Genomic DNA, 14,023 nt, shown 5'->3' on the forward strand with positions numbered 1-14,023 from the left:
CTCAGAACATCACTTTCTCAATGCCTTCCAGGCTCAATGTCTTTCAGGCTCGACCATGTTTTCAGGAAGGAGCAACTACTTGTTTCCAAAGCAACTACAACCAGAAAGGGCATTTAACAGTTAAAATAGTTGGACTGATGGAAGTTTGTTGAACTAAAAAATTTTTTTATCCAAGTAGACAACGTAGTATATATAACAAAACAATTTACATTTAAAGAATGTGATAAAAACAAAAGTGAAGGATGTCAGTAAACCCTGTGGAGAGATAGTGGGGCAGACTGAATTTGCAAAACCTTTTAACATATCACTTACAGTTCCATTAGCTATGTGGCACAGGGTCAAGAATATCCGAACTTTCTGTTTCATGAGTTTATGGTGGGGATTCAGATGACGACAAAGTTGAACCAAAAGCCTCTAAGAATGCTCGGTTGGTGGGAATGCTCGGCATTTTAATAATTTTTTAACTACATTCCATGGGTTTCGGAAGGTCGAGTTAAGAAAAATATAAAATGGAGGGGAAAGACAATCCTTTGGCTGGCACTACACAGAGATGTGGAGATGTAAGTGACGTGCTAAAAGAGGTCCTTTGTCTGAAAGTCCTGGTGTTGACAGCTCTCCCAGGCGGACGGCCTGCCACACACACCTTGGTACTTACTCAGTGTTCTGGCTTTCTATCCAATCACTCACACTGCCCCCTATCAGAGGTCTGGGGTCAATCCCCACGCCCCCTCCATCTTTCACCATTTACAGCTCAACTTAATACCAAAACGCTCCCGTCTCCTTCCCACCACCACATTCTCAACCATGCACCTAGTACCTGATCAATTTTGACCAAACTCCTATTTTTCAGTATTTTTAACTTGTGAATTTCCTGTTTGAGGCACAACAACCATCATCCTAAACATGTGGTTGAGATACATCCAGCTTTTCATTTTTATCTAAATCCTGAAACTTATTACCTCTGCTACCGAGGATGGACAGTTGTATGCACTGTCTGTCTGTGAGCAGCTTATAGGACATCTCAAAAAGTTGGACTGATTCGGACGAAACTTGGTGGACAGGTTGAATATGTGACCAGGATGAATTGATTTTGGGGAAGATCTGAATCTGGATCTGAGAATTTTAAAAGTGATTCTTCACATTTGAAATATAGGAACAAAAACTATATACCGTATCTATATATATATATATATATACAGACTTGGCATTTAATATGGAATATTTTTTTTGTGGGGGTGAACTTACTTTTCAAGATGACTTAGAACCAAAAGTTCATTGGAATTATGTTGAAATTATTCTAGATTTTGTTAATGTGACCTTTAAAAGAAACAAAAACCACATTTGACATTTCGAAGCAAATAAATTGATCCTTGAAAGTGATGTAAACTGATATCGAACTCAATTCACGGACAGTACTGTGTTAAACTTCTGTACGTTTTCCAGAAGTATTTCTTTATTTTGCACATTAGCCCCATTTTTTTTCAACAAAAACAAAAGCTAAATTATGACTGGGATTACGGACAGTAAAATTACAGTTCAGTACTTCGTGTAACCCCCACGAGCATTCAGGAGAGCACGTACACGTCGAGGCATGCTGTTCACGAGATTTGCCAAGGTTTGGACAGGAATCGCTTACCATGCAGTGACAATAGTCTGCTGCAATTCACGCACAGAGGCAGGCTGCTGGACCAAGTTGTCGATTTGACGTGTTAATTCTGCCCACAAGTTCTCTATCGGATTCATATCCGGGGACATGGCAGGCCACTCCATATGCTCTACACCACGGTCAGCAAGAAAGTGTTGGATCATGCGAGCACGATGAGGCCGTGCATGGTCATCTTGGAAGACAAAATTTCCTCGAAAGGCTGCACGAGCAAATGGAAGCAATGTTTCTTCCAGAATGACCCTGTACTTGAACTGGTTCAGGTTTCCATTCAGACCAACCAGGTCAGTTTGGCCCCTGCATGAAAAGCAGCCCAAACGGTCACCCCACCACCTCCAGCTTGGACTCTTGGCACTATACAATCTTCGTTGTGGGCTTCATGCACTTGTCTGCGCACTCGGACACGGCCATCTTGACGATAGACCAGAAATCTAGACTCGTCACTGAAGGTCACGTGATTCCAGTGTCCTGGCTGCCATTGACGGTGCGCTCTGGCCCACTGCAATTCGCGCTGGCTGTGTTGTCTGGTCAGGCGTGGCTTTCTCAGGGGACGCCTGGCATGATAGCCTGCTTGAACCAGTCGTTGGTTGACTAGCCTTCTGGATACAGGCACATTTGTCAGTTTCTGCCACTCAGCTCTAAGCTGATTAGCTGACTTGGTACGGCCATTGCAGACTAACCGGTGCAGCTGGCGATCATCTCTCCTTGTGGTTCTGCGTGGACGTCCTGGCCTCGGTATAATTTTTTTATTTTTTTATTTTTTTTTGTGTGCAGATTCGAGGCTCGTGAAAGAGCTAACATTTGTCAAACAAACAAATCAAACAAACAAGCAAACAAAGTATATAAAAAGGGGAGCGGTCAACAAGATGGGGAGAGAAGGGGAGGAAGCACACAAATACAACATTTGAGAGCAGGGACATCGGGAGATGTTTTTGGAGGGAGAGGGCCTGGGGGGGAGGCAGGATAGGTATAAAACGCAAGGACACCAAGGTCTTCCAGGAAAGAAGTAGGGACACCCCTCTGAGGACACTCCTCTTGTATTGTAGTAGGGACACCCTTCTGAGCATTTCGTTTCAGGATCTTTGACACCTGACCTTGAGTGATGCCATACTGCCGAGCAATAGCACGCTGTTTCATGCCAGAATTTCGTAAAGCCAACACTCCATGACAAACAGCATTGTCAAGTTGACGGACCATCTCCAGAGGAAGCGGCAATAACTTTTGTAGACGTGCAGCAGTTGTTTTCCGCTAATACAGAACGCAACAACCCTTATATACCTGATTGTGAAGCCAATCGTCAAATGTACCTGTCCTTACATTTTGTCACGCCACCTGTGATATAATCCTGTTATTGACTTCTTGCTGCGAAAGACAATCAGTGACATGGTTCTTTCAACAAAGACATCACCGAATGGTAAAATAAACTCACCAGATTGATATACTGAGTTCAGAAAGTAAACCCAAGTCCAGAAAAAAAATATTCCATATTAAATGCCAAGTCTGTATATATATATATATATATATATATATATATATATATATATATATATATATATATATATATGTATATATATATATATATATATATATATGTATATATATATATATATATATACATATATATATATATATATATATATATTGTTACGTTTGTAGGGGGTGGGCAGTGATTACCTTAGTCCAGGTAGAATTGCATACGTAGTGTGCTCCGACTGTCGTGAAGAAGAAGAAACCCCCATGTATCAAAAGTAGGGATCCGGTAGACCGTATGTCGTGTAAGAGCGTATCTTCGTTCCCATTACGAGCGGTGGGGTTATGTTAATTAGTTAGGGATTATGGGTAATCAATCCCTTGTATGTAATGGCCTCTGTTATTTTCCCTCTGTTCCTTATGACACCAGCAGCACACACACATAGCCAGGAAATCACGCATTTATAACACTAAATAAAAAGCAACCGGAAGCAGGACATTGAAAACTACCGCTGATACCACCAACGTGGTGAGCACACAATCAGGCAGGTCCGGGAGGCCACGCCCCGAAGAGCAGTGATTAGTCCGGGATTGATTGGCGCAAGGACTGCTAAGATGGGACTGTCAAATTGGTGGAGAAGGCACAGATGATGTCAGAGCCTTGAGTATAAAAGAACGCTCTCCCCAACATTTTGTCTCTCAGCTTGCTCTGATTTTCTGGATTTGACGGCGAACGGTCGAAGTTCACGAATTTTCGTCCTCTTGACTTCTTTTTGGCCCGTGGTTTCTCTCTTGACTTCCTCGCATCTTCTGGCTTTGGTGGTGAATGGTCACGATTTGATATCTCGCTCTGCTTCGTTATTTCACGGCGAGTGGTCGGAGTTCATAGCGCTCCTGCACGATAGGAATTCCTTGACGAGCACATGAACATTTTGTAACACTCCTGCGCCGGGGACATTGGAAGTCTGGACGACCTGGACAATGAGAGCAGCTGAGGGAACGAGAGCGGACTGAAGCTTTTTTCCCGCCAGGGCCGGTGCCACGTCCGGATTGCGCAATCAGCGCTTGGAAGATTCCTGACGAGGTTCAAGAGCAGCTCAGAGCTAAGTGCCCACAAAAATAACATATTTATTTTCCAGTTATTTTGTCCCTTGTGTTGTAATCGAGTCTGTGTGGGTACGTCCCGTTTAGGAATCATAGTTTTTTTTTATCGTGCATTATTTTGTTACCGGCATTTCTTTAATAAAGACGGTATTTTTGTACAGTAAATCCTGTTTCAGTTTTGAGTTAATCATCACAGGTGCGAAGATTGCCGGTGGACCCGTGCAGTTAAGCGCTCGCGGCTCTTCCCCCCACTCTTCCCCCCGCGTGTATAACGAAGGTCCGCCATTGGATTGAACACCTTGGAGTTAAAGCTCGTTTGGTCATCCGTGTCACCCTGCAGTGTTCACTACAGGGCAGACACATGACTATATATATATATATATATATATATATATATATATATATATATATATATGTATGTATGTATGTATGTATGTATGTATGTATGTATATATATATGTATGTATATATATATATATATATATATATATATATATATATATATATATATATATATATATATATATATATATATATATATATATATATATAAATATATATATATATTGTTACGGTACGCGGTTAAAGATGTTATATTTGCCGAGCGGAGGCTCCGCGACCGAACAGTTATTCCCCGACTAACCCGATTCACCCCCAAACGTTGGCCGTATCGCACCGCAGCTGCTCAATATGGAAAACTCTAAAGCGACCGAATGCAAAGAGGAAGAAGACGTACAGAAGAGTAACTGGGTTTATTATTTACACATATAAGCAAGAAGAAAGCAGTCACGTTTATTTACAGGGACATGAGACGCAGGTGACACAGTGAAATCTTTAGCTTATACAAGCTTAATTACCTACCCAGGACAGAACAAACAAAGACGACTCACACGGGGAATGATGACAGGAATTGGCTGGAAGGAGAGGAAAGTCCCCTGGGTCCGGCAGCACGATCCGCACGTTGGGCAGCTGCCGTTCCTTCGCGGCCCTGCTCCGAACTGCCGTCCAGGCCCCTAAGCGGCTGGCGAGCGTTGTTGCTGCTGCTGCCGTAGACGCTGCCGCTCGCGAGCAAGGTAACGAATAGCAGGCTTGGTGCTTCCTTGGATGATCTCTGCTTGTTGGACCTCACAACTCAGCTCTTTCTTGGACCCTCTCTCTTCTCAGCTCATCTGCCTTGGACCTTTTTGCGACTCTCTTAAAAGCTCCTCTCCTTTCTCAGCCCATCTCATGTCTCTCCCTCCTTGTCTCAACTGCTTGGACTCCCTCTCGTCTGCCCTTGGGAACGCCCCGCCGGCGGGTTATATAGGCCCCGCCCCTCAATCTTTTCGAACCTCCCCCAAACGTTCTCTCTCCGCCCTCTCAAGCCAAACCCCTTGTTCATGGTTGGTCGAGTGGGGCTGGCTCACTCCTCCCCTCCCTGACGAGGTGGGGACCCACCTTTCTTCACCAACCCTGCCTCGTGGTCAATGGCGGAAATTGGAGGGGATGTAATTGGCAATGGCGATCGAGGCCTGGCAATGACGAAAGGGGAAATGGAGGTTTTGGGAATGGGAATGAAGGGAATCAATCTCTTTCACTGGTGCAATGGAGTATTTCAATTAATGGGAGACACAGCCTTACCCTAAAACACATAATAAGATATAACTATCGAACAGGGGTATTCTATGATTGGCTGACGTGTATGCTTTTGGACTAATTATGGGACGCCCTTTTTACCTTTATACAACTCTGGAGGCAGGAGGGGCCATATCCAACAATGTTCATCACCATCTCCAATATAATACAACACAATCAAAAAAAATGCAATCCTCATATCCGCAACAATATATATGTATGTATATATATATGTATGTATAAATATATGTATGTATATATATATATGTATGTATATATATGTATGTATGTATATATATATATGTATGTATATATATATATGTATGTATATATATATATGTATGTATATATATATATATGTATGTATATATATATATATGTATGTATATATACGTATGCATGTATATATATATATATATATATATATATATATATATATATATTGTCGCGTGACTACCCTTGGTGAACACCTTAGGTGGTTAGGGTATCACGGAAGGCCAAGCGAGCTTTAACTCCGAAGCGTTCAGTTCAAATGGCAGAGAATACGCGTGGGGAAGCAAGAGGGAGGGGGAGGACCAGAGCCTTACCTTGTGGATCCCACCGGCAGTCTACAAACCCTGCAATAAATAAACTCAAATGAAAACGGATCTAAAATGTACAAAAAGAACAGATTTATTTAAATAAATGCCTGTACAAAGAAAATGCGCGATAAACGAAATTCCTAAATTGGGACGTCCCCACAACAGACTTGCACACAGACAAAGGATAAAATAACGTTATATAAAATAACGGTGTGTGGTTATTTAGTGCACTTAGCTCGACTTGACCGGTGCATCTTGTCTGAACTCTTCCAGGCCCCGGCCGCGCAGTCCGGGCGCGGCTCCGTTCTTGGTGGGAAGACCACTCGTTCGTTGGCGCGAGTAGGCCTCAGTCCGCGCTCGTCTCACTAGGCCGCACCCGCTGGTGCGAAGTAGGCGTCAGCGTGAAGCAAACAGCAGGCATGCAACCCGCTCCTCCACACTGTGCTCGTCCATCCGTCCTCCGCACGGAAAACCGCAGTTCCTGAACTCTGCACGTCCACCAGCAAGATCTCGGGAGACGGCTAGTCCGATTGCTTCCTTGAGCCGAAGGCCAAGTTCGTACGAAGTTCAGGGCGAGAATGCGCAAGAGGGAATTGCGACCGTTCACTGTCATCTCCAGCACGAGAAGGGACGCAAGAGAGAGAAACAAATACAGCCGTCTGTTAAGGCATCCAAAACGAGAAGAGAAAATGTCTGCCACTCCAACTACCTTGTACACGCCGCCCTGATGTCATCGGTCGTGCTTCACCAATCAGCGAGTTGCTCCATACCAATCCTTCCCGTCAATCAAAAACCCCGCCCAATAACGGCTTCCCGGGGCATGGCCTCGGCCTGCCCGACCAATGTGTGCCTCCAAAGTCAGAATGTCATTGTATGCTGTAGCTTTCAGATTTCCCTTCACTGGAACTAAAGGGCCGAGCCCGAACCATGAAAAACAGCCCCAGACCATTATTCTTCCTCCAAAAACGTTACAGTTGGCATTATGCATTCGGGCAGGTGGCATTCTCATGGCATCCACCAAATCCAGATTCATCCGTCGGATTGCCAGATGGTGAAGCGTGATTCATCACTCCAGAGAACGCGTTTCCACTGCCCCAGAGTCAAATGGTGGCGAGCTTTACAACATTCCAGCCGACGCTTGGCATTGCGCATGGTGATGTTAGGCTTGTGTGCGGCTGCTCAGCTATGGAAACACATTTCATGAAGCTCCCGACGGACAGTTGTTGTGCTGACGTTGCTTCCAGAGGCAGTTTGGAATTCGGTAGTGAGTGGTGCAACCGAGGACAGACGCTTCAGCACTTGGCTGTCCCATTCTGTGAGCTTGTGTGGCCTACCACTTCGCAGCTGAGCTGTCTTTGCTCCTAGACGTTTCCACTTCACAACAACTGCACTTGGTTGTCCATGGCAGCTCCTGCAAAGCAGAAATTTGACTAACTGACTTGTTGGAAAGGTGGCATCCTATGGCCACAATGAAAGTCACTGAGCTCTTCAGTACGTCCCATTCTACTGCCAATGTTTGTCTATGGAGATTGCATGGCTGTGTGATTGATTATATATACCTGTCAGCAATGTGTGTGGCTGAAACAGCTGAATCCACTGATTAGAGGGGGGTTTCCACATACTTTTGGCAATGTCGTGTATATATAGTTTCCCATCAATATATATATATATATATATATTGATACGGTTTTGAGATTTGTATATATGACATCATTAAAGGTTAAAGGTTTGCCCCCCATCGTTAGTCCACAAGCAACACGTAGGCCCACTTAGAGTATTAGTTATGTCATAGTATGTGTAAGAGTAGGCCATTTCCCTAGTAATATCTGCGTTGTGTAAAGAAATGAGCTTAGGTCCTTTCATTTTTGCGGCCACCCTCCAATTCCACCATGGGCATAATCAATCCCGCGCCCCATTTTGGCCGATCCCTCCGTGCGTTACGCTTTGGCTGCCAGCAGCATTCGCTGCCATTGGTTTGCTCGAAACTAGCCCAGTAACATGAGGTAGGCCGAAGAAGAGGGGGGAGCGCGGGGGTCGAGGAGGGGCGGCGTCAAGCAGCACGTCAGAGGCGGTGACGGTAAGAGCCATCAGCCAACCGGGGCTCTGTGGGCATGGCGTGATAGGGCGTGGTAAGGGCGCGTCTAGCAAATGCTAGAAGGTTCGCTGCGGAGGGCTATATAAGCTTTCGCACAAAGCCCTTGAAGAGGACTTGCTACCGGAGGACTGCCCTTAAAAGGACTGATGAGGACTGGCTGGAGGATGACTTATGAGAACTCGCGTGCACACGACAGTATCGAGTGGATTTGTCGGAGGACTTGAAGGAATTGAGAAGCGCATTGTTAGCGCCTATTGAAATATTACATACGCAGCCACGCGAGTGATTAACCGCCAGAGCCCAGCCCTACCGTTCGCCCCGTAATTATCCCGTGCGCGCCAACGACACGCGGAGAGCTCCTGGCCGCTGCATTCATCTACTTCGCGGTGCGAGCTGGGGACCAGACGGAGAGCTGCCCGGACGCCATCCATTGACGTGCTGACCTGTTCGTCTGCAAACCCCGTGTGAGTGTGTCTGAGTGTGAACGGGCCCGTTTGTCCAGGGAATAAGTTAAGACTGTGATTAAGGCTGCACTGTGTCTTCTTCTGCGGAATCATTGTACATCGTGTAAATAAATCTTGTTATTCTTGTTCTTCCCAATTCGACCGTTTCTGTGATTTCCATCATTGGGTAAGCGTGGCACGATTAAGAACCGCTTGGATCGGGGTCTAGTCATTGATAACGGCTCGGGTCACAGGTTCGCTACCGCTCGGCGTATCCACCAACACCCGTGATTCGTGCGGGGCTTATTTCCTCGTTTCTGGGCAGCACGAGCAATTAGGTATTAGTGATTAGTCCTACGACCCTACTTCGTGCTGTCCGGGAAGGACGTCATAGGTCCCGGGTCCCGTCGGCGAGTCAAAGACAAGGGGACTAATCCCCCCTTGGTAAGGGGAAAAGGCCGGCGCTGAGATCCGCAAGAATTGGTAGCCAGGAGTGGGGATTTGGAACCTGGGACTAAATTTTTTAGACCAAATGTTGGACACCAATTGTGCATATTGGCGGCAACAATTGGTGTCGGGGAGTGGGATTGGCCCCGAAATGTGCTTAACGCACTCAAAATTACTGCGTATGTATGCGATGAATTAACTAAGGGGACGACCTTTGACCTTTACAATTATGGAGGTATTTACACAGATCATGACATTTACAAAGGGTGGTATTTACAAAAATTACAGGATTCTCAAATCCGTTACAATATATATATATATATATATATGTATATATATATATATATATATATATATATATATATATATATATATATATATATATATATATATATACATATATATATATATATACAGACTTGGCATTTCATATGGAATATTTTTTTTGTGGGGGTGAACTTACTTTTCAAGATGTCTTAGAACCAAAAGTTCATTGGAATTATGTTGAAATTATTCTAGATTTTGTTAATGTGGCCTTTAAAAGAAACAAAAACCACATTTGACATTTCGAAGCAAATAAATTGTTCCGTGAAAGTGATGCAAACTGATATCGAACTCAATTCATGAACAGTACTGTGTTAAACTTCTCTACGTTTTCCAGAAGTATGTCTTTATTTTGCGCATTAGCCAATTTTTTTTTTAACAAAAACAAAAGTTAAATTACGACTGGGATTACGGAGAGTAAAATTACAGTTCAGTACTTCGTGTAACCCCCACGAGCATTCAGGAGAGCACGTACACGTTGAGGCATGCTGTTCACGAGATTTGCCAAAGTTTGGACAGGAATCGCTTGCCATGCAGTGACAATAGTCTGCTGCAATTCATGCACAGTGGTGGGCTGCTGGTCGATTTGACGCGTTAATTCTGCCCACAAGTTCTCTATCGGATTCATATCCGGGGACATGGCTGGCCACTCCATATGCTCTACACCACTGTCGGCAAGAAAGTGTTGGATCATGCGAGCACGATGAGGCCGTGCATTGTCATCTTGGAAGACAAAGTTTCCTCGAAAGGCTGCACGAGCAAATGGAAGCAATGTTTCTTCCAGAATGGCCCTGTACTTGAACTGGTTCAGGTTTCCATTCAGAACAACCAGGTCAGTTTTGCCCCCTGCATTAAAAGCAGCCCAAACGGTCACCCCACCACCTCCAGCTTGGACTCTTGGCACTACACAATCTTTGTTGTAGGCTTCATGCACTTGTCTGCACACTCGGACACAGCCATCTTGACGATAGACCAGAAATCTAGACTCGTCACTGAAGATCACGTGATTACAGTGTCCTGGCTGCCATTGACGGTGCTCTCTGGCCCACTGCAATCGGCGCTGGTGGTGTTTTCTGGTCAGGCGTGGCTTTCTCAGGGGACGCCTGGCACGATAGCCTGCTTGTGGTTGACATGGTTGACAAACATGACCAGTCGTTGGTTGACTAGCCTTCTGGATACAGGCACATTTGTCAGTTGCTGCCACTCAGCCCGAAGCCGATTAGCTGACTTGGTACGGCCATTGCGGACTAACCGGTGCAGCTGGCGATCATCCCTCCTTGTGCTTCTGCGGGGACTTCCTGGCCTCGGTATTGGAGTAGGGACACCCCTCTGAGCATTTCGTTTCAGGATCCTTGACACCTGACCTTGAGTGATGCCATACTGTCGAGCAATAGCACGCTGTTTCATGCCGTAATTTCGTAAAGCCACCACTCCATGACAAACAGCATTGTCGAGTTGACGGACCATCTCCAGAGGAAGCGGCAATAACTTTTGGAGACGTGCAGCAGTTGTTTTACACAAATACAGAACGCAGCAACCCTTGTATGCCCGACTGTGAAGCCAATCATCAAATGCACCTGTCCGTACATTTTGCCACGCCACCTGTGATATAATCCTGTTGTTGACTTCTTGCTGCGACAGACAATCAGTGACATGGTTCTTTTAACAAATAAATCACCAAAGTGTAAAAGAAACTCACCAGATTGATATACTGAGTTAAGAAAGTAAACCCAAGTCAAGAAAAAATATATATTCCATATTAAATGCCAAGTCTGTATATATATACATATATGGATTGCGTCTGTATATATATATAGTCTGTATATATATATATATATATATATATATATATATATATATATATATATATATATATATATATATATATATATATATATATATTTCAAAACGTTGTGGGTGGGTCATGACAATACTTGATGGATGAGATGGTTAGGTGAGTGGCAAGAAGAAGCTGATTCGATTTTGCTTCAGGTCCGAATCCAGATCTGTGGGACAGAAAACAAACTGTTCAGCCTGGTGAAGATATGCTCTCTACCGAGTGCCATTGTCGTTGCCAAATTATATTTGCATAATGTATGCAAATTTATCCTGAAGTTGGCAGGATGGCCTAGACCCTCGAGGAAAGCACATTCACCTCTAAGCTGTTTCGTCTCGGTTCAAATCCCGACATGGCTATAAACTGTCATCCTGGTGTTTCACAGGCAGGATGATTCATCGATGTGTGTGCCGTCCCTCGGAAGGGCGTAAAACGGTCTGCTGGCGTCGCCTTCTGTTTCGTAACGTTGCAGAAGTTCTTCACATGCGTCCACTCGCCGTTCTTTCAGTTCGGGTGTGAGTTGTCTTGGCACCCACCTTGCAGACACTTTGTGGAACCCCAGCATGTTGTGAATGATATGGTGTGCTGAACCATGTCCAATGTTCAATTCGGAGACCACTGCATCCAGCGTAATGCGACGGTTTTCCATTAGCATGCACTCAACTCCTGCACCCATTTCTGGTGTGTCGGCTGTGTGAGGCCAGCCCAAGCGAGCAGCGTCTGCCACACTGGACACTTCACTTATAAACTTCCTGTCCCAGTGGTACACCTGCTGCAGCGATTAACATGCGTCACCATATTGCATCTTCATTCTGCGATGGATTTCACTGGGATTCACACCCTCACTTCACAATAAACGGATGAAAGAACGTTGCTCCTCCCTGGAGCATGCTTCTAAGGGAGCCGCCATCTTGGAACTGCTCTACTGACGTCATACGCTCAATGTTGCCAGATCTAAAACAGGCAAAACATGACTCTTACCGATAGATTTAACATATGTCCTCTGCAACTGCACACATTACATTCTCGAAATTATATCGCCATTTTAAGGTTACTGGCCCTCGTATAATCATAATCATAACACTGCAATCCCTTTGTCGTTATTGCAAAGTTTCTAGATTGAAGCGGTGTATGGTTGGTTCATTGTTGACTCGAAACATCGAATAAACCATTGTCTCAATACAAAAAAAAAATTTATTCCTTACATTATTTGCTAACTAGTATCCCCACCCAGGTCATGTTATCCTCTTCAACTAATGCATCAAACAATCCCAGCTACGCCACTGTTAGACTTTCGGTCTTGTTTTTTTTTTTTTAAGAGAAGAAATGATGCAATAAATTTAATGCAATTTAAAACAAGAAAGAGCAATCATAGATTACAGACCCTCACCAGGATGTATTTTCAGTGGTTTTGAAGGCTTTTGTTTTAAAACAAAATTGGCGGCCGAACCACCTGACCGATGACATCATCATTATTTTTTTCTGCACTAATTTATTCCTAGATTATGCTCAAGAAATTTCATCTTGATCGGATGAAGTTTGTACTTGTCGAATTATGACGTCATAATGGAGGAACCTATGACATCATCATTAACATATTTTATTCACCATGGAGAGTTCTTTACAATGAGCCATGTCTCAATTTTTTTATTTTCAGCACTTTCGGAGATATGGAGGTGCAAAATTTTTCCGTTTTTTCCAAGATGGCGGCCGAACCACGTGACCGATGCCGTCATAATTTTTTTTTTCTCCACCAGTTTATGTCATCATGTTGCTCAAGAAATTGCATCTTGATTCGATGAAGTTTTGTACTTTTCGAATTATCAAATTATGACGTCTTAATGGAGGCCTTGGGCCTAGAGAGTTAAAAATTGGGCACAGTCTATTCCAGGGCAAGACAAATATGTGTGTAAAGTATGGCGATTCTATATCCAACGATGTAGACGTAGTACTGCGCACAAAGAGACAAACAGACGAGAAACAAACAGACAGACACACCAACCAACATACTTGCCGGAATCTATTCCGGCAAGTAACGAACGTTCTCAAATGCAATACCCTCTCCTCAGGCGAGGGTAATTATTAGTTTTTGTCCCATAACCCTTTTATGGACTCCTTGGATCAAAACTTCAATATAGCAATTTTCTGCACAAATGAGGAATGACAAGAACAGAAAATGTGAAATCATAAACTTAAAACATGTCCACAACAATGCAGCTACAATGTTACTGATGATTAATAAGTTTTCAATCCCAGTGTTGATATTTCACAAACGTTTGCTGGATTTTCTCTTATTGTATCCCATGTATGTGTGACAGAAGGAATGGGGCTGGTATCCATGATGCCAAAAACAATCAGAATTTGCTTCTCAACATCCTCGGAAGAGCCGTTGATATCATAACAAGCAAACAATACTTGCATTCTTCGTTTGTGTACGACATAACT

General features: G+C 44.0%; 1 protein-coding gene across 1 annotated transcript in view; it reads right to left on the minus strand.

Moving 5' to 3' along the window:
• LOC137431178 (tensin-3) overlaps positions 1-14,023 on the minus strand; it is a 391,044-nt gene that overhangs the window by 343,722 nt on the left and 33,299 nt on the right. The gene's annotated exons all lie outside the window — the stretch shown is intronic.

This window comes from Myxine glutinosa, chromosome 7 (assembly GCF_964187855.1).
Source record: "Myxine glutinosa chromosome 7, kmMyxGlut1.1, whole genome shotgun sequence".
NCBI lineage: Eukaryota > Metazoa > Chordata > Myxini > Myxiniformes > Myxinidae > Myxine > Myxine glutinosa.